The sequence below is a fragment of the Henckelia pumila genome, unplaced genomic scaffold (assembly GCF_033568475.1).
Source record: "Henckelia pumila isolate YLH828 unplaced genomic scaffold, ASM3356847v2 CTG_466, whole genome shotgun sequence".
In the NCBI taxonomy this organism is placed as follows: Eukaryota; Viridiplantae; Streptophyta; class Magnoliopsida; order Lamiales; family Gesneriaceae; genus Henckelia; species Henckelia pumila.
In genome coordinates this window covers 4,384,070-4,409,840 of record NW_027331833.1, presented here as the reverse complement: position 1 = coordinate 4,409,840, position 25,771 = coordinate 4,384,070, and positions in this window count along the sequence as shown.

Sequence of the window (25,771 nt, the reverse complement as noted above, 5' to 3'; positions counted from 1 at the left end):
GCAGAGTTCTGATCTTTTATTCTCAATCGGTTTTGAATTAGAGCGTCGTTCAGATTTGTTATGATTTTTGGAAGCCTATTTCGAAAATTGAGTTTTGAGATTTGTTGGGTTTGAGCCTTTATTGTTGTCTTAGCATTGATATGAGTTGATATCGATATTGTACTTCTGTCAGTGTTTCCGGTTTGATCAGTTTATAGCCATTGTGCCGCCGGTTTGAGTTTTAGAGATTTTGAACCGTTTGAGTTGTTGAACTTGGCTATCGAGTTTTGATCGTCATTGTTGATCTACTTTGCCTCCGTACAGAATCATTTGGAGTTTGTCGAGCCCTGTGTTAGCAGCTTTCGATCGTCGAAGAATTGGGCGAAGAGCGGTAAAGAGTTTACCTTGAGCGTTGTTGATTGTTTAGGTTGTATAGATTTTGATATAACCTCTTTTGTAGCGTATCCAGAGTTGGAGCTACTTGCTTTGAAAGGTACAAGCAGACATCGTTTAGCGGGATAGCATACTCAAGACAGTTGGTTCTTGAGTTTTCCCTTAAAATCATATAATTGCATTAATACTTGTTCTAGCATGTGGAACTTGTATTTTGTTGTTAATTGAGCTTTTGTTATGTGGCTTATGTTTTATGTTTCTTATGCATTCATCTTGAGCCAAACCTTTGATTATCGGGCAGAACGACCCTTTTTATTTAAACATTTTGGGGGCTATGTTGCGAGTGGCCTGGGTTGTAGAAGTTCACCTAGTGTCAGCATACTCCTCGTAGTCGCACCAAAGTCTAGGGGATTGGGATACGTGGCACCACCTCGATTGAAAGAGTCGGTGAGTCATTACGTGATCTCATCCTTGGGATTCCAAAAGCATAGCAGCAATCACTTGTTTATCAGAATTGATATCCCGATTTTATAGACATGCATTTTATTCGTCTTAGCATTGAATATGTTGTCTTGATATCATGTTATTGATTTATACTTGTTATTGCATGTTATGTTGCTTTTACTGGGAATATCATTCTCATCAAAGTTATTCGGCTATTTGGAGGTAAAGACACTTGCTTGAGCGGATGCCATATGCGCTCGAGCGAGTGGGTTTCTGGGTGAAAATTTTTTTTTAGAAAACTTTGCTCGCTCAAGCGAGCACAGGTCTCGCTCGAGCGAGAGGCACTCTGCACCCGATGTAATTGTGAGCGCGCTAGAGCGAGCTCCCTAGCTCGCTCGAGCGAGCGTGTTTTAAACATAATAAATCAGGAATCACCTTTCTTCTCTCTCTCATTTCTTCACTTCTCCCCTTCGAACCCTAAATCCCCAATTTCTCCAATCTCACTCAAAGACTTGATTTTATTCCAAATTTGCAGGGCAAGGAATTCACGGGGCATCTCACGACCATCATCCTTTTTAAATTTCATCCTCACGGGTTCACCGCCAAGTGCTGCAAATCCGCCGGCCGCCTCGTTGTTTATCCAAATCCGCCGCTTGCCGATTCACCATCACCGATCTTACATATCTCCAGCTGCACATCATCCGCCTTCCATCACTCGCAGCAACCCCATCTATCCAAGTCGTCGTTCATCTTTATCCTCACGGGTTCACCGCCAAGTGCTGCAAATTCGCCACGCCTCCGAGATACCCTGTCACAGTAGCTCACCGATTCAACCACCTGTCCGCTTCTTCTCCTCCTTCTTGCCGGAATTTACATATCATCACTCATTATTCATGGTGCCTAAAAGAGCAAGGTTGGATGGTGCATCATCTTCCCAAAGAGCTCCGGCATCTTCGTATTCGTCGGGCATAGCCGGAAAATTCGTCAATGCTACAGCCAAAGAAAGGTACGATAAGGCTAAACTCAATCGCACCCCTATTCCTGAAAGGGGTGTGGAATTAACGCATAGGGACAGTGGTGTAGCGATATACATTGGATATAGACATTGAGATGTTTTTTGTCAACAACCAAAGGCGGCAGTTGTACCTTTAGTGCAAGAGTTTTATGCAAATGCTGCTGAGAGAGAGGATGGTAAAGCGTATGTTCGGGGTGAAATTGTTTCTTTTGATGAACACACTTTGAATGCCTTACTTCAAACTCCTGATATTGATGATATGTTATATCAGAGTTTGAAGGTCGACCCCGATTATAACGAGATTTTGGAACAATTGTGTTTTGACGGGGCGACGTGGCATGACCCAAACACGTATCTGCATTTTCCTGAGAGATTTTTGTTGGTCGATGCTTTGACTTGGTTCGCCTTCACTGCCAAGCGTTTGATGCCTATCTCTCATACAAGTAGTGTTAACATGGTCAGTGCTATTCTTCTATTTGCTTTGAGTCTGGGGTGGCCGCTCAATGTCGGCCAAATTATTCATAGTGAGATCCGGCGCTCTATCTACTCATCCTCCTTGGACCTTTTCTTTCCCAGCATCATTTCAGAGTTATGCATTCAGGCTGGGGTCCAAGTTTGATCCGACAAAGAATGGCAGCAGCCGCGACAGCCCGTTGATGCGGCATTGGTTCGGAAGAAAAATGAGAAGATGAGGAAAGACTTTCATGTGGGCGGTCGAGCGGCTTCTAATTCCGCTCCTGCACCACCACCACCGCAGCCCTGCCGTCGTCCATTTCCTGAGGCCATTCATGAGCTTACTGCTTTTTCTCATGTTCAGAATGAATTTATGGCTGCTGCTACTGCAAATTTTAATAGGATGGATGCTCTACTCAGTGGTATTACTACTCATTTGCGGCTCGACACTTCGCCCATTCCTGCTGCTATGCCATATTCGCCTCCTTTCCATTTCCATTTCCAGTATGCCGCTCCAGCTCCCTCATATCAAGTGCCACCTTTCCAGTTCGAACTCGCTGAACGCGAGATGCCGCCTCCGAAGTACCATGAGGAGGATCCCGATGCTCACGCATCGCAGTAGACCAGGGGAGTTCCCTTTATGTTTTGTGCATTCTGTTTCTGTTTTGCATTTCATTTGTTCGTTGTTCTTTGTTGGTTTTGTGTTTGTTTGTGTGTCTGAATCATTGAGGGCAATGCTTTCGATAAGTATGGGGGGGTTTTCGTTATTTGTTGTTTTGTTCTTCATTATATTTTGCATTCATTTGGTTTAGTTCGTTGCATTTAGTTCGTCATCATGCATATCATTATGTTGTTTTTGTTGTGGATGCGAGTAGAATGATGATTGTTAGCCAATTATGATTGAGTTGAACAAGTCGAAAAAGAAATTGTTTTGGTGACAATGTTACTTCTAATTAAATATGAGAAGCTGTTGGTTGACTCGTGAATCATATTAAGCACGCATGTTAGGCTAGTGTAGTGTAGCGATGTATTTGATGATATTCATGTTTGTTTGATCATTGCACGATAATAGATGCTTGTTGATCATGATAGTGCTTTGGATTCTTGATGGTTGTTCAACATTGCTTGTATGATCTTGGGCGTACCTAAATAAAAATTTTGAAAAAAAAAATTTATTATGTTAACTCCATCAGGGTTACGAGCAAGGGATTGAAATCCTAATTCTTTGTTCTTGACTAAGTATGCGGATTTCATGGGGTTTAAAATTTTTTGAATATTTTAAAATAACAATTCCATCCAGGCATGAGAAATGATTGAAATCCTAATCATTTTTCCATGGCTAAGTTTGCGGGTTAAATAGGATTGTAGCTCCATCCGGGCTATAGACGAGGGGATTGAAATTCGAATCCTATCTTAGTTATAGCTAAGTTTGGGGGTAATTAATGGGGCATAAAAAAATATCGGATGAAAAATACGGAGGTACGCAATTAATCTCAAGAAAGTGCATGAAGTGTTCGGGATCGTTGAGATGACGGAGTGCTGGATTGTGATACTTGCATTGCATGGTCATAGGTCGCTAAGCATTCTTAGAATGGATTCTTTTGAAGTTGCATGAAACTAGAATAACATGGCACACACACACGTTTACGTTAAATTGATGGTGTATTATGGAAAATTGGAAGTTGTTATGGTTTTAAGTTGATTGAAGTGAAACTCGTCTGAGGCAGTCATGTACATGATTCATTCTTACTTGTGTTATTGCATTATATTTGTTGTATGTCTTGCTCGAGGGCGAGCAAGGCTTAAGTATAAGGGAGTTGATAACTATGTTTTATATGCATATTTTCGTGTTTGTTTTTCGTGCATTCATCTGTTTTTGTTATTGTTTTATTTAGCTTTAGCATGTTTAATTCATTTATCTGAATAATACTCTTCCTGGTCCATTTTGTAGGAAAAATTGGGAAAAAACATAAATTTGAACAGAACAGGACTTGCTCGAGCGAGCCAGAGAGGGCAAATATAATTTCCAGAAGATCGCTCGCTTGAGCAAGACTAGAGCTCGCTCGAGCGAGCTAGACGTGCCACAAAAGATTGCGAGACAGAAGACTGCTCGCTCGAGCGAGAGTGATGCTTGCTCGAGCGAGCGAGGTGAGAATGAATACTTTGGAACAGAGAAGTGCTCGCTCGAGCAAGCGATGCGTGCAGAGTTTTTGAAAAAGGAAATTCTTGCTCGGGAAAAATACTATCTTTTGAAAACCCTTGAGCATATAAATATCAATCTATTTATCAGAATAAGGGTTACACAACTTCATTGAAGGCAAGAGGCGGCCAACATCATTTCTGAATCTGCTATTTCTTCTTTTCTTTTTATTTTTGATTTTTTGATTTATGTTTTGGATTAAAAACTTTTGCTCTTGAATTATGTTAAACTTTGAGTAGTTTTATTTCTTCGATCAAGGCCACGTGATTGAGCCAGACAATTTATGTAGAAAATTTGGTTGTTTATTCGAGAATTTTCTGACTTGAATTTATTTTATTGATTATCGAATTTATATTTATCTTGCGAATTTCTTGGCCAGTTATTTGCTTGCATGTTAATTGATTCCAATTCGACAGAGGAGGTTTCGATTTTGATCACTTTGACAATCAACATATTGTAAATTCGACTAGAAATAGAATTCAGTTTCATTATGCGGTTTGGGTGTAAACTGAATTTTCACAATTCGTCATGCATTCAAATTTGATTAGAATTACGAAAGATTAATCCGTCAATATTTGAATAGGTTTGATTGTTCTAGAAATAGTCATTTGAATAATTTAGGAGAATTCCCGTGAATTAAGATTAAGTCTGAGTCTTAAATTGACTACTTGTTGCATGAATTGTCTGGTACCTACGTGTGTCCTTGATCGAGCTTTTCTCAAATTGAATTCAACCTTTAATCTCTGCTGCGTTTTAGTGAATTTATTTTATTTGCAATTTAGTTACTATTTAAAATCTAAAATCGCTCTTTTTGATTAGTCTAGATTAAGTAGAAATAATCATATTCTGGTATTCATAATTATACAGTCCCTGTGAGTACGATATATGATTTTATTCACTTTACTATTCCTTGACCTGGTACGCTCGCCAGTAGAATTTATTCACACTGATTTAGCCGGTCATTACTCAACCCAAGCCCATTAATTAAATTATCCCATAAACTTCATCAATCCCATTAACAACTAATCTGACCCATTAATGCTAAGTCTATCCCATTAATTATCTAACCCAATAACACTTTCCTAATAATTCTCATGGGTCACTAGGCCCATGAAAATATAGTGGGCTCACATAAATTTATTACTTAAGCTCATTACACCAATTTACTAGTCAAGTTCAAAATAATTAATTATACACTTAACTAATTAATTAAATTACCCTGGCCCAAAATAAAATAACCCGTATCCGTACCCATACCCACATGACTCAACCCTAAAATATTCCAAACCGACTCGAGAAGCCCCTGACCGAACTCCCTGCCCGCTTCCCTAACCTGCCCGAAACCCTAGCCCCTCTTCCATCTCGCGCTGAAAACTGAGCGACCCTTTAAGGGCTTCGGCCGCCCAGCTCTGGCCACCACTGGCGAAAGCACCACTTGGAATACCTTCCCCACTATATTGCAGGTCTAACCCTACTAAAACCAGACCCTAACTCGTCCTGTGGACCAAGAACGAGCCATTGCACATAAACTGATCAATCTGCGCTTCATGTTGCTTCTTTGGTGGCTCCAGCCTAAACAAGTGACCAAGCAGCCTAAACCATCATCTAACCACGACCCTAGGGACCCTATCTCATCCCTCAACCCCTTGGCCAGCCTCTCTAACAAGCACATGTTAGTAAAACAAGCCATACTCAATCATATGTCCAAAAAAATCGAACAAAACATGCATAAAACGTGAGAAAATGGATTCCAGCATACCAACAATACATCACACGATTTAAAACTTCAAAACAGTGATAATATAGATCTTACAGGTGGAAAATAAGGAATCAAACGTGCCTTTTTCGAAGATTTCAAGCAACTAATCGATTTCGACGAGTATAAAGCTTTTCGGGACGAACGAATCTTAAAATTTTGTAAAAATCTGCCAAGTGATCGTGTGTGGTGTGTTCTTGATGGGGAGGAGGCTGCTGAGATTTGGTAGGGCAGCTAAGGTGCAAGACGTGAAGATGGGAAGAAATAACGGGGTAAAATCTTTGATATTTGTTTTTGGGTTAATGGGTTGGGTTCTCCTAATTAACTAAAAATATGATAATTAATGTATAAATATCAAAATATAAGTTTAAGGGCTTTTTAAGGCCTATTGAAAGTCCTTAAAATAACTTATTCTAGTAAAAAACGGGCTTCTATACACACACACACACAGTTATATATATATATATATAAACTTCTATTTTTTGAAAATAAAATAATAATTTATGGCCCATGAAATTTCAATAAAATATTTTGGGTGAAAAATCTCTATTTCGTTTGTCAACGGTCCCGTCTACACGATCAAAAATTACATTTCTCAAATAAATTCATAAATTTCATAATAACGGGTTAAATTCTATAATAACATTTAAAACATGCAAATATATCGCATCATACACATAATAGCACATAAAATCATTTAATCCCTTTTTAACTTCTTTTTAAATCATTAAATACCCTAATTATGCATGCGGGTTTACGTAAGCGAATTTCCGGGCGTTACAATTTTGGTAACATATATGTTTGATAATGAACCAAGAATTATTCAAGAAACTTTGTCAAATCCAGAAGCTCCGTTATGGAAGGAATCAATACAAAATGAGATAGATTTTATCATGCATAATCATACTTGGGAATTGGATGTTCTTCCTCCAGAATGTAAACTTTTAGGATGCAAGTGGATCCTTTAAAGGAAATACGAGAAAGATGGATCTATAGATAAATACAAAGCTCTCTTGGTAGCTAAAGGTTTTAGACAACAAGAGAGATATTATTTCTTTAACACATACCCTTCGGTTACAAGGATCACATCCATTCGTGTTCTCATAGCCATTGCTGCATTGCATAATCTCAAGATTAATCAAATGGATGTCAAAACCGCTTTCTTGAATGGAAAATTGAAAGAAAAAATATATATGAAACAACCAGAGGGGTTTATTGTACCCGAAGAAGAGAGAAATGTGTGTAAACTTGTCAAGTCACTATACGATCTCAAACAAGCACCAAAGAAGTGACATGAAAAATTTGACACTACAATGATGTCAAATGGATTCAAATTCAATGAATGTGACAAGTGTGTCTACATTAAATGTACTAAAATTTCATATGTAATTGTCTATCTTTATGTAGACGACATGTTAGTTATGAGAAGTAACCATGAATTGATTGTAAATACTAAGAAAATGTTCAAAAAATATTTTGACATGAAAGATTTGGGACTATGTGATATTATATTAGGGCTTACAATCTCTAGAACATCTGATAGAATTATTTTATAACAAACTCATTATGTCGTAAAGGTTCTTAAAAAATTTAATTTCACAAATCATCCTCCGGCTAGAACACCTATAGATTTTGGTGCACATTTAGCCAAAAGCCAAAGAGAACCTATTTCACGATTGAAATATGCAAAGATAATAGGAAATTTAGTGTATTTAACTAACTGCACCCGTCCAGATCTTGCATATACAGTAAATAAATTAAGTATATTCACAAGTAATCCAAGTAAGGATCATTGGAAAGCCTTAATGAGAGTACTTGAATATTTAAAATACACATTGCATTATGGCTTGGTATATACAAAATCTCCAGTTATCTTGGAAGGATACTGTAATGCAAATCGGATATCTGACACAAAAAACTCCAAGTCTACTAGCGGATATATGTTTATAATGGGTGGAGGAGCGATGTCATGAAAATCCTCTAAGAAAACATGTATAGTTCGGTCTACTATGAAATCAAAGTTTATTGCTTTGAATGAAGTCGGCGAAGAAGCTGAATGAATTAGAAATTTTTTAGAAGATATTCCTTTTTGGAATAAATCAGTGCCTTCCATTATTATTCAATGAGACAGTCAGTCGGAAATAGAAAAAATACAAAGTAGTATGTACAATAGTTAGTCACTACATATTCGTCGAAAACATAATACCATAAGGGTTGATCTCAAATGGGGTTATTTCTGTTGAATATGTAAAATCAAAGGAAAACCTAGCTGACCCGTTTACCAAAGATATAAATAGAGATCAAATGTACAAAATGATAAGAGAAATGGATTTAAAATCCACAAAATAAATATTTATAGCGATATCCCATCGTTGAGTTAGGGATCCCAAAACTTTAGTTCAATGGGAAAATTAAGTTAAAAATATTAGTTTGAGAACTTGGAATTTGCGCCCGCTCATTTCTCAAACATCCAAGTAGAAAAGATCTGCAACATGTAGTGAGGTTAAGTCGTCTTTTAATGATTCCTATACCTATAAATTAGAGAGACCGCTTAATTTGGTATCACTATCAAGTGCACTAGGCCAAGTAATAGTATGTGGATTTAAGTCCAAGTATCGAAACCTCAGAGACTGTTATTATTAATTACAAAAATATAATTATTTCTACTTAATCTAGACTAGCAAATAAAAATGATTTCAGGATTTCAGCAAGGAAATAAAATTGTAAATAAAAGCAATTCAAATAAACCATAGCCAGAATTTTTAAGTTTTATTAAATGAAGAAAATATTCGATCAAGGACAGACGTAGGTACCGAACAAATCATGCAATGAGTAGTCGATTTAGGACTCAGATTAAATCTTAAGTTACGATGAATTCTCCTAACTTGTTTAAAAGTCTATTTTTAGAACAATTAAACCTATTCAAATCTTGACGTATTAATTTTTCATAATTCAAATCAAATTCAAATGCATTGGAAATCATGAGAATTCAGTTTGCACATAAAATCGCACAATGAAATCAAATAGTATTTCTAGTCGATTTAACCTTGTGTTGATTAATGAAGTTATCGAAATCAATTCCTCATATTTCAACTTGGAATCAATTAACATGCAAGTAAACAATTGGCCAGATCATTCACAAGACAAAAAAAAAAATTAAAAAATCAATAATATAAAACCAAATCCGAAAATCTCAAACAAACATTCAAGTTTTCTACATAAATTTGTTTGGCACAATCACGTGGCCTTGATCAAAATAAAACCTACTACTCAAAGTTTAACATAATTCATAATAAAGTTTTTCATCCCAAAACATGAATCCAAAAATCAAAAATAAAAAGAAAAGAAGAAAAGAAGAACAGTAGAACGAGCTTGAAGATGTAGCCGCCTCCTCTGCTCTAGAACATGTTCGGAACCCTCAATCTAATGATAAAAGAGCTATTTATACGTGCAAATCTTCAAGAGATCAAATCTTACTCGGCCAAGGAATTTCCCAAAAATAAAATTTTGCATGCCCGTCTCGCTCGAGCGGCAACAAGTCGCGCTCGAGCGAGACAACTTCTGCCATATTCTCGATTTTCCACCTCGCTCGAGCGACAACAAAAGCACTCTGGCAATTTTTCTCATCTTCACCTGGTCTCGCTCGAGCGGCAGAAACTTGCGCTCGACTGAGAGGATTTATGTCCAATTCTTCCAATTTTCATGAATTTCCTACAAAATAAACAAGGAGAAACATTATGCAGACAAATGCATGAAATATAACATAAACTAATTAAAAACATGAACATTAACACATGAATGCATGCAAAACAATAATGAAACAATACAAAAATATGCATACATAACACACTTATCAACTTTCCATACTTAAACCTTGCTCGCCCTCGAGAAAGACATGCAAAAACTGTATGCAAACACAAACATAAGTAAGGACGAGTCATGAAAATTACAGCCTCAGATAAATTCCATCACCAACAAAACAAAATCACACATGCTTTCGATTTTCCATAATACACCATCAGTTTAGCGTGAACGTGTGTGTGTCATGTTATTTCAGCTACATGCAACTTCAAAAGAATTCGTTCTACGACTGCTTAGAGACCTATGACAAATCAGTGCAAGTGTCACAATCCAGTGCTCCTTCCTTCCAACAATCTCTAACAAAAACACAGCTCTCTTGAGATAGATTACGCACCTCCGGATTTTGCACCCGATTTTCTTAAGCCCCAATAATTACCCGCAAACTTAGTTATAACTAAGACATAATTTGAATTTCAATCCCCTCGTATATAGTCCGGATGGAGCTACAATCCCATTGAACCCGCGAACTTAGCCATGGAACAGTGAGTAGAATTTCAACCACTCTCCAGGCCCAGATGAAATTGTTATTTTATTTCAAAATTTTAGATTTTTAAAATTTTAACCTTATTGAGTCCGCATATTTAGCCAAGAACAAGGGGATTAGGATTTCAATCCCTTGCTCATAACCCGGATGGAGTTAAATTATTCACAAAAATTTCATAAAAAAAAAAATTTAGTAGGTGCACCCAAGATCGTACGTGCAATGTCATAAAATCATTGGAATTCAAGAGACACTATCAAGATCAATAAACACCTATTGCTGTGAAATAGTCAAACAGATACAAACATCATCAATTATATTGCTACATTTCACTGGTCTAACATGTGTGCGTAAAATTATTCACTAATCAACCAATGGTTTATCATGTCCAATCAAGAGAAATTTTTTTTACCAAAAATTATTTTTCACAGCAACTTCATCATCATTGGCTATCAATCATCATCTTACTTACTCAAGACACAAAAAACACTAAACGAACGAAACACGACGACATATGACATGAATACGAACGATATGCATTTAACTAAACAATATGGATGCAACCCAAAATGACAAACGATGCATAGATAAAGTACCCCCATACCTATCTAAAGCATTGCCCTCAATGCTCTAGAAACACACACACAAAACATAGAAACACATAACATAGAACAAATGCAAACGAACAAAATTCAAATCAAAACAAATACTCCACTGGTTCATGGTTGGGCAGGTGCATCATCATCATCATCCTCATACTCAGGCGGTGGCACTTGGAAGTTAGGAGCTGGTGCGGCAAACTGAAATGGGAATGGCGGACGGTACTAGGGAGTAGCGGGAAACTTCGAGGCATCGAGACCAAACTGAGTGGTCATCCCTTGGATCATAGCATCCATGGCCAGAATATGTGCAGTAGTAGCAGCCATGTACTCATTTTGGTAATGAGAAAACGCAGTAAGTTCCTTGAACGAATCGGGTAGGGAGCAACAACAGGGATGAGGTGGACGTGCTCCGGCGGTGCTTGAACTGGCTCCACCTCCTGGAGGAAAATATTTCTTCCTCTTAACTTTCTTCTTCAGCACAAGGGCCCTATCATTTGGTTGCCTTGGTTGCATCCACTCCTCATCGGGCCGAATCTTGCACACCAAATTGAACACAAAACTCAGAAATAATTGTGGGGAAAAATAGTCCCACAGACGGAGTGTAGATAGACCTCCGGATCTCACTGTGAATCAATCGGCCCACATTGATCGGCCAATTTAAATCCAACGCATATAGTAAAATGACGCTGGCAGTGTTCACCCCACTGGTATGTGATATCGGCATTATTCATTTGGAAACAAAAGAAAACCACGTAGCCGGCTCCAAAATAGATAACGCTCTAGAAAATGTTGGTAGGAGAAAGGGTCATGCCAAGAAGCTCCTTCATAACACAATTGATCAATTATCTTATTAAAGTCCGGCTCGGCCGTCAAGCTCTGATAGAGGCTATAATCGGCATTGGGAGTTTCAAGTAAGGCATTAATAGTAGCTTCATCGAAGGAAACTATTTTTCCCCTAACGCACGCCTTTCCATCCCCACGTTCGGCCGCATTGGCACAGAATTCGTGGACAAAGGGTACAATTACGGCTTTAGGTTGTTTACAAAAAGTTTCCTAATTACTATTCTCAATATCAATAGCCACCCTACTATCTCTAAAAGTAAGATCAATATCCCGTTCGGGAATAGGAGAACGATGTAATTTTGCGTGATCGTACCTCTCTTTTGCTGCTTGATTGACTAATTTTCAGGCGAGTCCCGTCGAAGATGAGGATATCGGAGCGCTTTGAGTCGAGGATTCACCGGTTAGATGAATGCGTTTTGGCGGCATCGAGAATGGAGAATGCAAGTGAGCTGTGATAGCAGCGTATGCAAGAGCAACAGGGTCAGAGAGCCACCAGTGCAAGTGAGAAACGACGGCCTAAAACAGAGGTGGAGCAGGGCGGTGCAAGTGAGAAATGGGCGGAGAACAAAGCATCGATTATTCACGACGAGGAACAGATATGGAGTGGGTGGCATAGCAGCAATAGGGGTGGAGAAGCAACGAAAGGGCGAGAAGATTGCAGCGGCAGGGATGGGTGACTAGTGGTTTGCGACAAAGATGGAAAGTGATTGTACCCTGTAATTGAGATTGAAAGTAAATGTGAGATGGAGATGGTGAATTTGGGGGTTAGGGTTCGAAGGGATTGTAAATAAAAAGTAAGAGAAATGAGGGAATATCTGATATAAAACGGGCCCAGATTTTTTCTCGCTCGAGCGCAAGAAGTTGCGCTCGAGCGAGACCAAAATTTTCCCACATCCAGAGAATGTCTCGCTCGAACGCAAGAAGCTGCCGCTCGAGCGAGACTTAAGTTCAAAAAAATTGCTCGAAACCAGAACCCTCCTCGCTTGAGCGCAGGACGTTGCCGCTCGAGCGTGGAAAACTTTTCAAAAATTTTCAAGAATTTTCAAATTTTAAAGAGAAATAAAACAAAACAAAATAAACTAATAATTACGAAAATAAGGGAGGGAAAGAACACTGGGTTGCCTCTCAGTCAGCGCTAAATTTATAGTCTATAGCCTGACTATACTTCCCTTTTCAATTATTCGGGTCCTGCAAATCGATCGTGGTCTTGGTTTTATCCACATTGTCACCCCGATAAATTTTTACCCTCTGACCATTAACCTTGAATGCTCCGGTTGCAGGACTAGAAATTTCCACCGTACCATATGGCAGCATTTGCGTAATAGTAAACGGTCCTGACCATCTCGAGCGCAGCTTACCTGGCATAAGCTTCAAATATGTGTTATATAATAATACTTTTTGACCTACCTCGAACTCACGGGAGACGATGTGTTGATCATGTCATCTTTTGGTTTTCTCTTTGTAAATCCTGGCATTCTCATATGCATCCAATCTTAACTCTTCAAGCTCATTTAATTGTAGGATCCGCTCCGCACCTGTAGCATTAGCATCAAAATTTAAAAAAATTTAGTAGCGCATAACGCTTTATACTCAAGTTCAACAGGAAGATGACACGCTTTGCCATATAACTACCTAAAAGGAAAAGTGCCTATAGGTGTCTTAAATGTCGTGCGATAAGCCCAAAGCGCACCATAAAATTTATTGGACCACTCTTTCCAATTAGAATTTACAGTTTTTTTCAATATTCTTTTCAATTTCCTATTTGAAATTTCAACTTGGCCACTAGTTTGGGGATGATAAGATGTTGCACCTTGTGAGTGACCCCATATATATTCAGCAATGTGTCAAACTGGTGATTAAAAAAATGGTTTCCTCCATCAGTAATAATGTATCTAGGTGTACCATATCTAGCAAAGACAATTTTTCCAAAAATTTCACCACCACCCTAGAGTCATTAGTTCTACAAGCTAGCACCTCAACCCATTTAGACACATAATCCACCACTACTAGAATGTATTTATTCTCTTCAGATGCGGGAAACGGCCCCATAAAATCAATGCCCCAAACATCAAAAACTTGACACACTAGGATATTATTCAAAGGCATCTCATGCCGCCTATAAATATTTCACACTCTTTGACATTCATCACATGCAATCACATAGGAGTAAGAATCTTTAAACAGTGAAGGACAATAAAATCCCGACTGTAGAACTTTAGCAGCGGTTCTACCCGCGCCGAAATGTCCTCCAGTCGGGCCCGTGTGACAGTGTAAGAGTATATAACTTACCTCTTCAGCTGGAATATATTTACGAATTATACCATCTGCACAAATCTTAAAAATCAATGGACCTTCCCACAAAAAATACTTCAACTCAGAGATTTTTTTTTTCTGTTGATAATTCATGTGCGGGGGAAGAAACTTACTTGATAGGTAGTTGACAATGTCTGCATACCATGGTAAATTCGTTACCTCAAAAAGCTACTCATTTGGGAATTCATCATGAATTACTTGCGTTTCAGTTCCTTGATTCTCCAGACGAGATAGATGATCCGCAACTTGATTCTCCGAGCCCTTCATGTTAACAATTTCCAAATCAAATTCTTGTAATAGTAATACCCAACAAATTAACCTGGGTTTATCATCTTTTTTGCTCATCAAGTATTTCAGCGCAGAGTGGTCAGTGTGGACAACGACTTTTCTTCCCACTAAATATGATCTGAATTTTTCCAATGCAAACACGACTGCAAGAAGTTCCTTTTCTGTGGTGGCATAGTTCAGTTGGGCGGCAGAAAAGGTAATGCTGGCATAGTAGATCACGTGTAACACTTCATCCCTCTTCTGCCCAAGGACGACCCCCAACGCTGTGTCACTGGCATCGCACATCAATTCAAAAGGAAGAATTCAGTCTAGTGCTGCAATTACTGGTGCGCTTGTCAACTTCTGATTCAATATCTGAAATGCCTGTAAACACTTAGAAGAAAAGTTAAAAGGCCCATTTTTAGCAATAAATTAGTAAGGGGCTTAGCAATAGAAGAAAAATTCTTGATAAATCTCCTATAGAAACCAGCATGCTCTATAAAACTTTTTATACCTTTCAAGTTCGTGGGAGGCGGAATTTTTTCAATTACTTCTAGTTTTTCCCTATCCACTTCCACACCTTTTTCTGACACCTTATGTCCTAAGACAATCCCCTCTCTCACCATGAAATGACATTTCTCCCAATTTAACACAATATTACTCTCCTCACATCTTTTCAACACTTTTTTCCAAATTACATAAGCAGTCGTCAAAAGAAGAACCAAATACAGAGAAATCATCCATGAAAACTTCAATAAACTTTTCTACCATGTCATGGAAAATAGCTATCATGCAACGCTGAAAATTAGCAAAGACATTACACAAACCAAACAGCATCCGTTTATATGCAAAAGTACCATATGGACAAGTAAAAGTAGTTTTGTGTTGGTCCTCGGGTGCTATGAGAATTTTCATATAAGCCGAATAGTCGTCTAAAAATAATAATAAGCATGCCCAGACAGCCTCTCAACCATCAGATCAATAAAAGGGAGGGAAAAGTGATCTTTACGAGTGAAATCTTTCAATTTTCTATAATAATTGCATACGTGCCAACTCGTAACAGTTCTTTTAGGGATTAATTTATTATTCTCGTTTTCAATAACAGTTATAACTCCCTTTCAGGCACAACCTGAATTGGACTCACCCATTCACTATCAGAAATAGGATAGATAATAAATGCATCAAGAAGCTTGATCGCCTCTTTTTTCACTACCTCTTGAATCGCTGGGTTAAGCCGCCTCTATGGTTGAGTAGATGTCTTGTGCTCCGCCTCCATCAGTATCTTGTGCATGCACATGGTTGGACTGATTCCTTTTATGTCAGCGGGGATCCATCCTATGGCTTTAATATGCTCTCTAATCACTCTCAGCAACTTCTCTTCCTCGCTCCCTGTCAAAGAAGAAGAACAAATTACTGGAAGTTTATCGTCATGCAATAAATATAAGTACATCAAATGAGAAGGGATTGGTTTTAGTTCGAGAGTAGGAGGTTCGTCCGTTGATGACTTCAATGGTTTTGGGACATGCCGAAGCTCTCTTATCTTGGAATTAATGGATCTTGCAAGAGGTGGAATTCCATCCAAATATCTCACGAACTCTTGAACTTCCTTACTTTCGTGTTCCTCATGCACTGTTCCTGTCAAACAAATTTCTAAAGGATCTGTAGACAACTGTTCCTGCAAAGAGCATTCAACCAATTCATCAGTAACATCAATTTTGAAACTATCATAATTGTCCACAGGATATCGAAGGCCTTGAAACACATTAAAAATCACACTTTCATCATTCATACGCAAAATTAACTCCTCTTTATGCACATCAATCAAAGCTTTTCCAGTGGCAAAAATGGTCTACCTAAAATAAGAGGTATCTCACGATCCTCTTCCATGTCAAGCAAAACAAAATCCACTGAAAAAATAAATTTATCAACCTTAACTAACACATCTTCCACAATCCCCCTAGGATATTTTATAGATCTATCAGCCAATTGTAGGGAGATGGTGGTTGGTCTAACTTCCCCAATTCCAAGTTTTTCAAAACATGAGTAAGACATAAGATTTATACTCGCACCAAGATCACACAAAGCCTTACTAAAGAATGATTTTCCTATAGTGCAAGGAATTGAAAAACTACCTGGATCTTTAAGTTTCGGAGGTAGTTTATTTTGTAAAATAGCAGAACATTCCTCCGACAACTTCACAGTTTCAAAATCCACTAACTTCCTCTGGTTTGACAAAATCTCCTCCAAAAATTTTGCATAACTAGGCATTTGAGCCAAAGCATCCGCAAATGGAATATTAATATGGATCTTTTTGAAAATTTCTAAAAATTTTGCAAATTGATTATCCAATTGCAGTTGCTTTGCTCGCTGGGGGAAATGAAGTTTACTCAAATCAATATTAGCATTATTAATTGGGTTAGGAGACTTATCTTTCTTGCCCTTAGGCGCCGATTCCACATGTTTTGGCACGTCCTCCACCTCTTTTTCATTGATTGGCTCCATTGCTTTCTCATCATCAACAGTTTTCTCCTTTGCCTCCACTTGCGATCTAGTAATTGCCAGAATAGCATTTACGTCTCTTGGATTCTCCTCAGTATTGTTAGGCAACGACCCTGTTCGCCTAGCTGACAGTTGTGTGGCTATCTGGCTCATTTGAGTCTCCAACTTTTGCAACATCGCCTCTTGATTCTACAAACGAGTTTCAGTACCCGCTACATATTTCATCATGTTCTCTTCAAAAGTCCACAACTGGCTTTGAAGTGTTGGTGGTGGGATCTAGCGGTTTCCATGAGAAATTCGGGTGATTCTTCCATCCAGAATTATAAGTGTTGATATAAGGATTGTACGACTGTTTCCCTTGATTTCCCATAAAGTTCGCTGCATCAATTTCAAATACTTGCTGCTCCTCGGGCTTCTGCACTTGGACTTGATTTGCTGAGGCAGTCTGCATAAGTTCCATTTCATGTGTAAGAGAATCGATTTTCGCATCCAATGAAGTCAATGCGTCGACCTCTAGAACTCCAGATTTTTTTTCTCTTTTTTCACATCCGGCCATCCTACATTACTTTCAGCCATCCCAAGCGTCTGCTGGCATCTTCCCGAATAGGCTTACATTAGCAGTAGCTTCCAACATGGATCGAACTGACTGATCGACTCCATTATAGAATGTCTGAGTCTGTTGGCTCTGAGTGAGATTATGCTGAGGACACATTTTCAACATCTTCTTAAATCTTGTCCATGCCGCATGTAAGGACTCTCCCTCCTTTTTCTTGAATGAGATAATGTAACGCCCGAAAATTTGATTACGTAAATTCGTATGCATAATTAGGGAAATTTAATTATTTAAATTTTAGAAATATGGGTTAAATGAGATTTATGTGTATTATGTGATGTATATGCATGATTTAAATTATTTTAGCATTTAACCCATGATTATGGAAAGTTTAGATTTTTAAGAAATTTATTATTTTGATCGCGTAGACGGGACCGTGGACGGACGAGATATTGATTTTTCATCCAAATTATTTTATGAGATTTTTAGTAGTCATAAAATATTATTTTAAGGTTTTAATTCCCAAAATTTATGGTATTTTATTTATATATTTTAGAAAGTCCATTTTTAGCCAAAATAAGCCATTTTAATGACTTTTTAAGACCTTTTAAAATCCCTTATTATTTTATTTCGGGATTTATGTTTTTATATCAGATTATTTATTTTTTTAAGAGTTTTAAATGATATTCTGTTAATACAATAATTAATTATTATCCTAAGCATAATAATATTAAAGATTTAACCTAAATTCTATAACTAAACCTACGTAAAATCTTCCCAGCCGCCTCCACCCCCTTCCACCTTCATTCCCACGTCTTTCAGCAGATAACTCAAGCCCCGTAGCCGATCTCTTCAAGGATTTTGGTGTTCTTCGTCGTCCCGGAGCCCTTTTATACGTCGTTCCTCGTTTTTAATTGCAAAGGCATGTCTATTCTTTTCCTTTCTCACCATATAATCTAATTACACAAATTTTATGATAGATTCATCATTTTTAATTCTGATATTTATGAGTTCATGCTAGATATTGGATGTGCTATTGAGCAACTCACGTTTTCTTCCATGTTATATGGCTCATCCTCAGGTTTTCTTGCATTGGATTGGTTATGGCTTCTGGTGCATGGTTACGTGGGTGTCTAAGGGTCCTTAGGATTGATCTGGGTCGTGCAGTGCAAGGGTTTTGTGGAAAAGAGGTTCGTTCTCCTTCCTCGGGCCTTTTTTTGATGTGATATTGGATGCATTAGAAATCCCTAGATGTTGGATAAGTTTTGGAAGTGGTTTCACGGCATTTGGTGGTCTGAGAAGGTTGTACGAGCGAAAATACAGCAGCTGCTCATTCTTGGGCGTGAGCTGGGAAGGGGTTGAGTGCAGGCCTTCGTGTGAGCTGCCCAGTTCACGGATTGGGATGCTTTTTGGCTTGATCGAAACCTCTAGATGTCTTCTAGGATTGAGAAGTAGTTTCACGGAAAAATATGGCCGGAGTATGGAGAACGATCGTATTTGGCAACACTGCTCACCTGCGCGCGCGAGCATAGATGATGTCTGTTGTTTGTGGTCGTTCTCCACTTATAGTGCATGGTTTGGGCTGGTTTTTAGCTTGATAGAAACGTCTTGATGTTGGATAAGTGCTAGAAGTGGTTTCATGGTCAAATATTGTCTGAACAAAGAGAACGAAAGGAATTAGTACAGTTGAACGGAGTTGGTCGTGAGCAGAAATCTGCTTGGGTTAAGTTTTGAACTTCTGGGTTTTATTTCGGGATGGGTGGTCCGGGTCGGGTCCGAGGGGTCACGGGTTATGTTAGTTGGGTCCGGGTCCATGTTAGGTGAGTTGGGCTCGGGTATTTCATTTTAAAGGTATTTATTAGTTTAAGTGGTTTTTGGGTCAAATTAAATGTTTAGAAAATTATTTGGGCTTCCAAATAATTTATTTAAGTTAGCCCAATGATTTTTAAGGGCTTGGGAGCCCATGGGAATTTTTGGGTCAGTCCGTGGATTTTTGGGCCAGTTTAGAAATTTATGGGCTTAAGTCTAAGTGACCAGCAGTCTGGAAAATCCCTTGAAAAATCAATAAGTTCAGAATATATATTTAAATTATTTTATGCATGACATTTATTTTATGTACAAGTATTAATATTATGAAAATTATTTAAATATATATTTCGGACCAAATTTTAGTGCATGCATACATGAAATAATTTTATGATGAATGATATGTTTAATGTTGAGCATGAAAAATATTTTATGAAAATTGAAGTGATGCGGCAGCATAGAGGTGGTTTACCACCGAGCACAAAGGTAGTTTACTACCGTCATAGAGGTGGTTTTACCACCGAGCACATGGTAGTTTACTATCAGCATAGAGGTGGATTTATCCACCACCACGTACGATGGTTCTTAGACTGATCAGTCGCTCATGATTACGAGTCACACTCATGGATATAACCTACATTGTTCTTTATGATTATGACATTCTCAAATTATGTTATGTATTAAATGATATAGCACATGGATATTATTTTATGATGAAAGTTATGACATGGAAGAATTTATGATGCATTATTTTAAGAGCATGAATGCATATTCATGATGAGTATATGTATTAGTATGAATATGTGCTTATGTGTGATTTTTAAACCTTGTTATTAATAGATAAAACATGTTGGGCCTCTAGGCTCATTACGCTTATATGGTGCAGGTGAGTATGATGATTCTTTTGTAGCTCCTACCGGTGGTGAGGACCTATGAGCTCGCTAGCAGAGGACCCCTTGACCGTCGCTTTAGGATGTTTATTCATGAATTGAGATATTTTATCAGTATTTTTTTTTAGTTTCCAGTGGTTGGGAATAATATTTTTATGTGGGTAAATTTTCAGTATGCGTGGATTTTTAAATTGTTAACATATATTATTTTTATTCTTGCCTGATTCTAGAGTTTTATTGAATAAATACTTATTATTTATTTGAGTTATTTGGAAAAGATTTTATTTAATAGTTTTAATGTTTATATATATATATATATGTATGTGCATATATGTATAAATAATATTTTCAGTATATATATATATATATATATATCTCTATATATATATATATATATATATATATAAAATTTCCGCATTTTATTAGTTAGAGTCGTTTCAGATAATGTCAGAAAACAATTTTGCCATCTTCGTAGGAGGTAAATACTTGTTCAAAAAAGTTTGAACAAGTCCGGTCCAAGTAGTGATAGAACCCGTAGGCAGATCATCCAACCATTCCAAAGCTTCTCCTGTTAGATAGAATGGGAATAACCGCAGTCGCACTGCATCATATGTTACCCATTGTACTTGAAGGTGTCTCAAATAGACAGAAAACACTCCAGATGAGCGTAGGGGTCTTCCACAGATGTGCCCCCAAATCGAGCTTGCAACTGAATCATCTGAATGATGGAAGGCTTTAACTCAAAGTTGTTCGCTTCGAAATTGGGGCGAACTATGCTAGATGCATATCCTTCGACTAGTGGACGAATAAGATCAAGTACAGTTATGTTATCTGCCATTTATTCTTTTGGTTCAGATTCTGACTCAAGCTCAAGATTGATAGCTCTTCTAGCTTTCCAAATTCTTGTGAGCGTGTGTTTGATCTCTAAATCAAGCGGTACGAGATCCTTAGACGACCGAGTGCTATTCATGCACAACAGATAGTACCTGAAAAGCACAAAGAAAATAAAAGATTTCAAATTTTAGAAGAACTAAAAAAAAATAACACAAAATAAAATAAATTCTAATCTCAAGGAAACAAAAATTTTGATATCACAAACAGTCACCGGCAACGGCACCAAAAACTTGACCGCTTAATTCGGTATCTACTAGCAAGTGCACTAGGTCAAGTAATAGTATGTGGATTTAAGTCCAAGTGTCGAACCCTCAGAGACTGTTATTAGTAATTACCAAAATATAATTATTTCTACTTAATCTAGACTAGCAAATAAAAATGATTTCAGGATTTTAGCTAGGAAATAAAATTTTAAATAAAAGCAATTCCAATAAACCGCAGCCATAATTTTTAAGTTTTATTCAATGAAGAAAAGATTCGATCAAGGACACACGTTGGTACCGAACAAATCATGCAACGAGTAGCCGATTTAGGACTCAGATTAAATCTTAAATTACGGTGAATTTTTCTAACTTGTTTAAAAGTCTATTTTTAGAACAATTAAACCTATTCAAATGTTGACGGATTAATTTTTCATAATTCAAATCAAATTCAAATGCATTGGGAATCATAAAAATTCAGTTTGCACCTAAAATCGCACAATGAAATCGAATACTATTTCTAGTTGATTTAACCTTGTGTTGATTAATAAAGTGATCGAAATCAATTTCTCACCTTTCGACTTGGAATTGACTAACATTCAAGTAAACAATTGGCCAGATCATTCACAAGACAAATTTAAATCCAAAAATCAATAATATAAAATCAAATCTCAAACAAACATTCAAGTTTTCTACATAAATTTATTCGGCCCAATCACGTGATTTTGATCGAAATAAAACCTACTACTCAAAGTTTAACATAATTCATAATCAAGTTTTTCAACCCAAAACATGAATCCAAAAATAAAAAATAAAAAAAAGAAGAGTAGAACGATCTTGAAGATGTAGCTGCCTCCTCTGCTCTAGAACACTTTTGGAACCCTCAATCTGATGATAAAAGAGCTATTTATACGTCCAAATCTTCAAGATATCAAATCTTACTCAGCCAAGGAATTTCCCAAAAAATAAAATTCTGCACGCCCGTCTCGCTCAAGCGGCAACAAGTCATGTTTCCGCTCGAGTGAGACAACTTCTGCCATATTCTCGATTTTCCACCTCGCTCGAGCGGCAACAAGTTGCTCTTGAGTGGAAATTTTTCTCATCTTCACTTGGTCTCTCTCGAGCGGCAGAAACTTGCGCTCGAGTGAGAGGATTTCTGTCCAATTCTTCCACTTTTCATGAATTTCCTACAAAATAAACCAAGAGAAACATTATGCAGACAAATGCATAAAATATAACATAAAATAATTAAAAACATGAACATTAACACATGAATGCATGCAAAACAATAATGAAACAACACAAAAATATGCATACAAAACACACTTATCATAGAGTAAAAGGCAGGTTACTCTAGACATGAGATAACATATATAAGTGCAAAGTGCTGGCCGCTTTGATAGGAATACTTTAGAATCTAAGATATGGTCCAGGACCGAAATGGACAAAACATGAGAACAAAATATTTTAGAGTTATTGTTGTGTAAATACTATTGACTTAGTTTACATGAACAATTGATTAGCTCAAGACATAACGTCACTAAGCAACTAGTAAATCCGATAGTATATTACTAAGGTAGGTTCAAAGTCACAAACAACCTATATACAATAATAACTTACAAGAACTTTCAAGTGAATCTAAATTCATGCATAAATTTCATTCATGTGGGGGATTGTTGGAAAAGTTGAATGAAAATTAAAAGTTGGATTGAAGGTGTCCCACATTGGAAGCCTTTCAAAGTCTTCTCTTCCTTAACTACTCCAATGTTGGCTTATGAGATTGGGTCCTTAGGGCATCTGAAGTTTTTAGAAGGGGTAAGACGCCAATCAAACACACACGCACGCAAGGTCGGCCGGCTTGGCACAGTGCGGTGAGGTGCAGGTGGGGTCTTATGAACTTATTATTATTTTTGAACAAAATTTAATTAAAAATAATATTTATTATTATTTTATTAAATTATTTTGCACCTCTCAGTTTGAAAGTGTGCATCACAAAGTTCTGCATCACTTCGGATCGATGTGTGTCTCCTCGATGAGATGTGTTCGTTCATGCAAGGTGTGTTTGTTCATGCAAGATCGTGTCTCTTGGTCGCAATCAGCATTGGTTTATAAATAATTCCTCTGTATGCAGTCGAGAGATACTTCTTCTGTGCTTCTGCTTACATCCTTCGCTTTCTTCCATCTCACTTGAAGTTTTACATATTGTGTTTGCTGTCATCAAGAGATTTGTTGTACTGGTTGACCGCCTAAATTGGTATGATAGAAATCTACTGGCAAGCGCACTAGGTCAAGTAATAGATAGTGAACAAGAGTTCAGATGTCGAACCCACAGGGACTGTTATTTTGTAATTACCAAAATATATTTATATCTACTATATCTAGATTAGCGAATAAAAGCAATGTCAGATTTTAAACTAAGAAATAACTTTGAAAATAAAATTAAATTAAGTAAAACGCAGCGAGAATTTTTGGATTAAATTCAAATATGAGAAGAGCTCGATCAAGGACACGCGTAGGTATCGAATAAATCATGTAACATGTAGTCGATTCAGGATTCATATTTAATCTTAAATTACGGTGAATTTTCCTAACTTGTTTAAAGGTATATTTCTAGAAAATTTATACCTATTCAAATGTTGACAGATTAATTTTCATAATTCTAATCAAACTTGAATGCATTAAATATTTATGAAAATTCAGTTTGCACTTAAAACCGCATGATGAAATCGAATACTATTTCTAGTCAATTTTACCTCGTGTTAATTATTAGAGTGATCAAAATCAATTCCTCATCTGTCGACTTAGAACCGATTAACATGCAAGAAAATAGTTAATCAGGCTATTCACAAGACAAATATAAATCTAACAATCAATAAAATAAAACCAAATCTAAAAAATCCTAAACAAACATCCAAATTTTTTACATGAATTTGTTCGGCCCAATCACATAGCCTTGATCGAAAAGAAAAAACTACACAAGGTCTAACATAATTCACAATAATAGTTTTCAATCCAAAACATCAAATAAAAATCAAAAATAAAAGAAAATAAGAAGAATAGATTGGTAGATGATGAACTAGCCGCCTCTTGCCTCTTGCCTCTTCAATCCTCTTGTAACCCTTAATCTGATGGAAAGAAAGCTTGTTATACGCCCAAGGATCCCAAAAATATAGTGTCCAACCCAAGCAAGAGTTTTCATATTTAAAAATTATGTGTGTCATTCTCGCTAGAGCGCGCAAACATGCGCCCTAGCGAGAAAACATCTGTTCCGAGCAATTTTTGGTTTCGCTTTTCTTGCTAGAGCGCGCAAACATGCGCTTGACCGCTCAAATCGGTGTAATAAAAATCTACTGGCAAGCGTACCAGGTCAAGTTATAGTAAATGGACAGACTAGAGTCCAAGTATCGATCCCACAGGAACTGCTGTCAATTCTCAAGAATTAATTATTTTACTTAATCTAGACAAAATCATAAAAAACAATTTGATTTAAATAAAATAAGAATTCAAAATAAAAATGCTTAAGAAATAAGAATTAAAATATCTGAAGATAAAATTAATTAAAACAAGACAACCAAGACACACGCAGGTACCGCACAAATCATGTAACATGTAGTCGATTCAGGACTCAGATTTAATTTTAAATCACGGGAATTCTCCTAACTTGTTCAAAGGTCTATTTCTAGAACAATCAAACCTACTCAAATATTGACGGATTAATCTTTCGTAATTCTAATCAAATTTGAATGCATTAAATATTTATGAAAATTCAGTTTACACCCAAACCGCACACTGAAACCGAATACTATTTCTAGTCGGTTTTACCATGTGTTAATTATCAGAGTGGTCGAAATCAATCCCTCCTCTGTTGACTTGGAACCGATTAACATGTAAGCAAACAGTTGATCAGACTATTCAAAAGACAAATATGAATCTAACAATCAATAAAATAAAATCAATTGTGAAAAATCCGAAATAAACATCCAAGTTTTCTACATGAATTTGTTTGGCACAATCACGCCGTCTTGATTGAATAAAAACTACTCAATAATTAACAAAAATAATTCAAAAATAAAAAGAAGAAGAAAAGAAAAGAGAAATCTTCTCTCCCAAGCCTTGTAGCCGCCTCCCTTGTGTTGTCTGCGTTCGAAACTTCGAAACCCTAAAAAATATGATATATCTTCTATTTATATGGTCCAAAACCCATACCAATTAATTTCCTTCCAACACAAGGACTTTTCGGAACAGTCTGACGCCGGAACCCGCGCTCAAGCAAGTGGAATTCTCGCTTGCGCGTGCAATGAAAAGCAGGTTTCTGGAGTTGT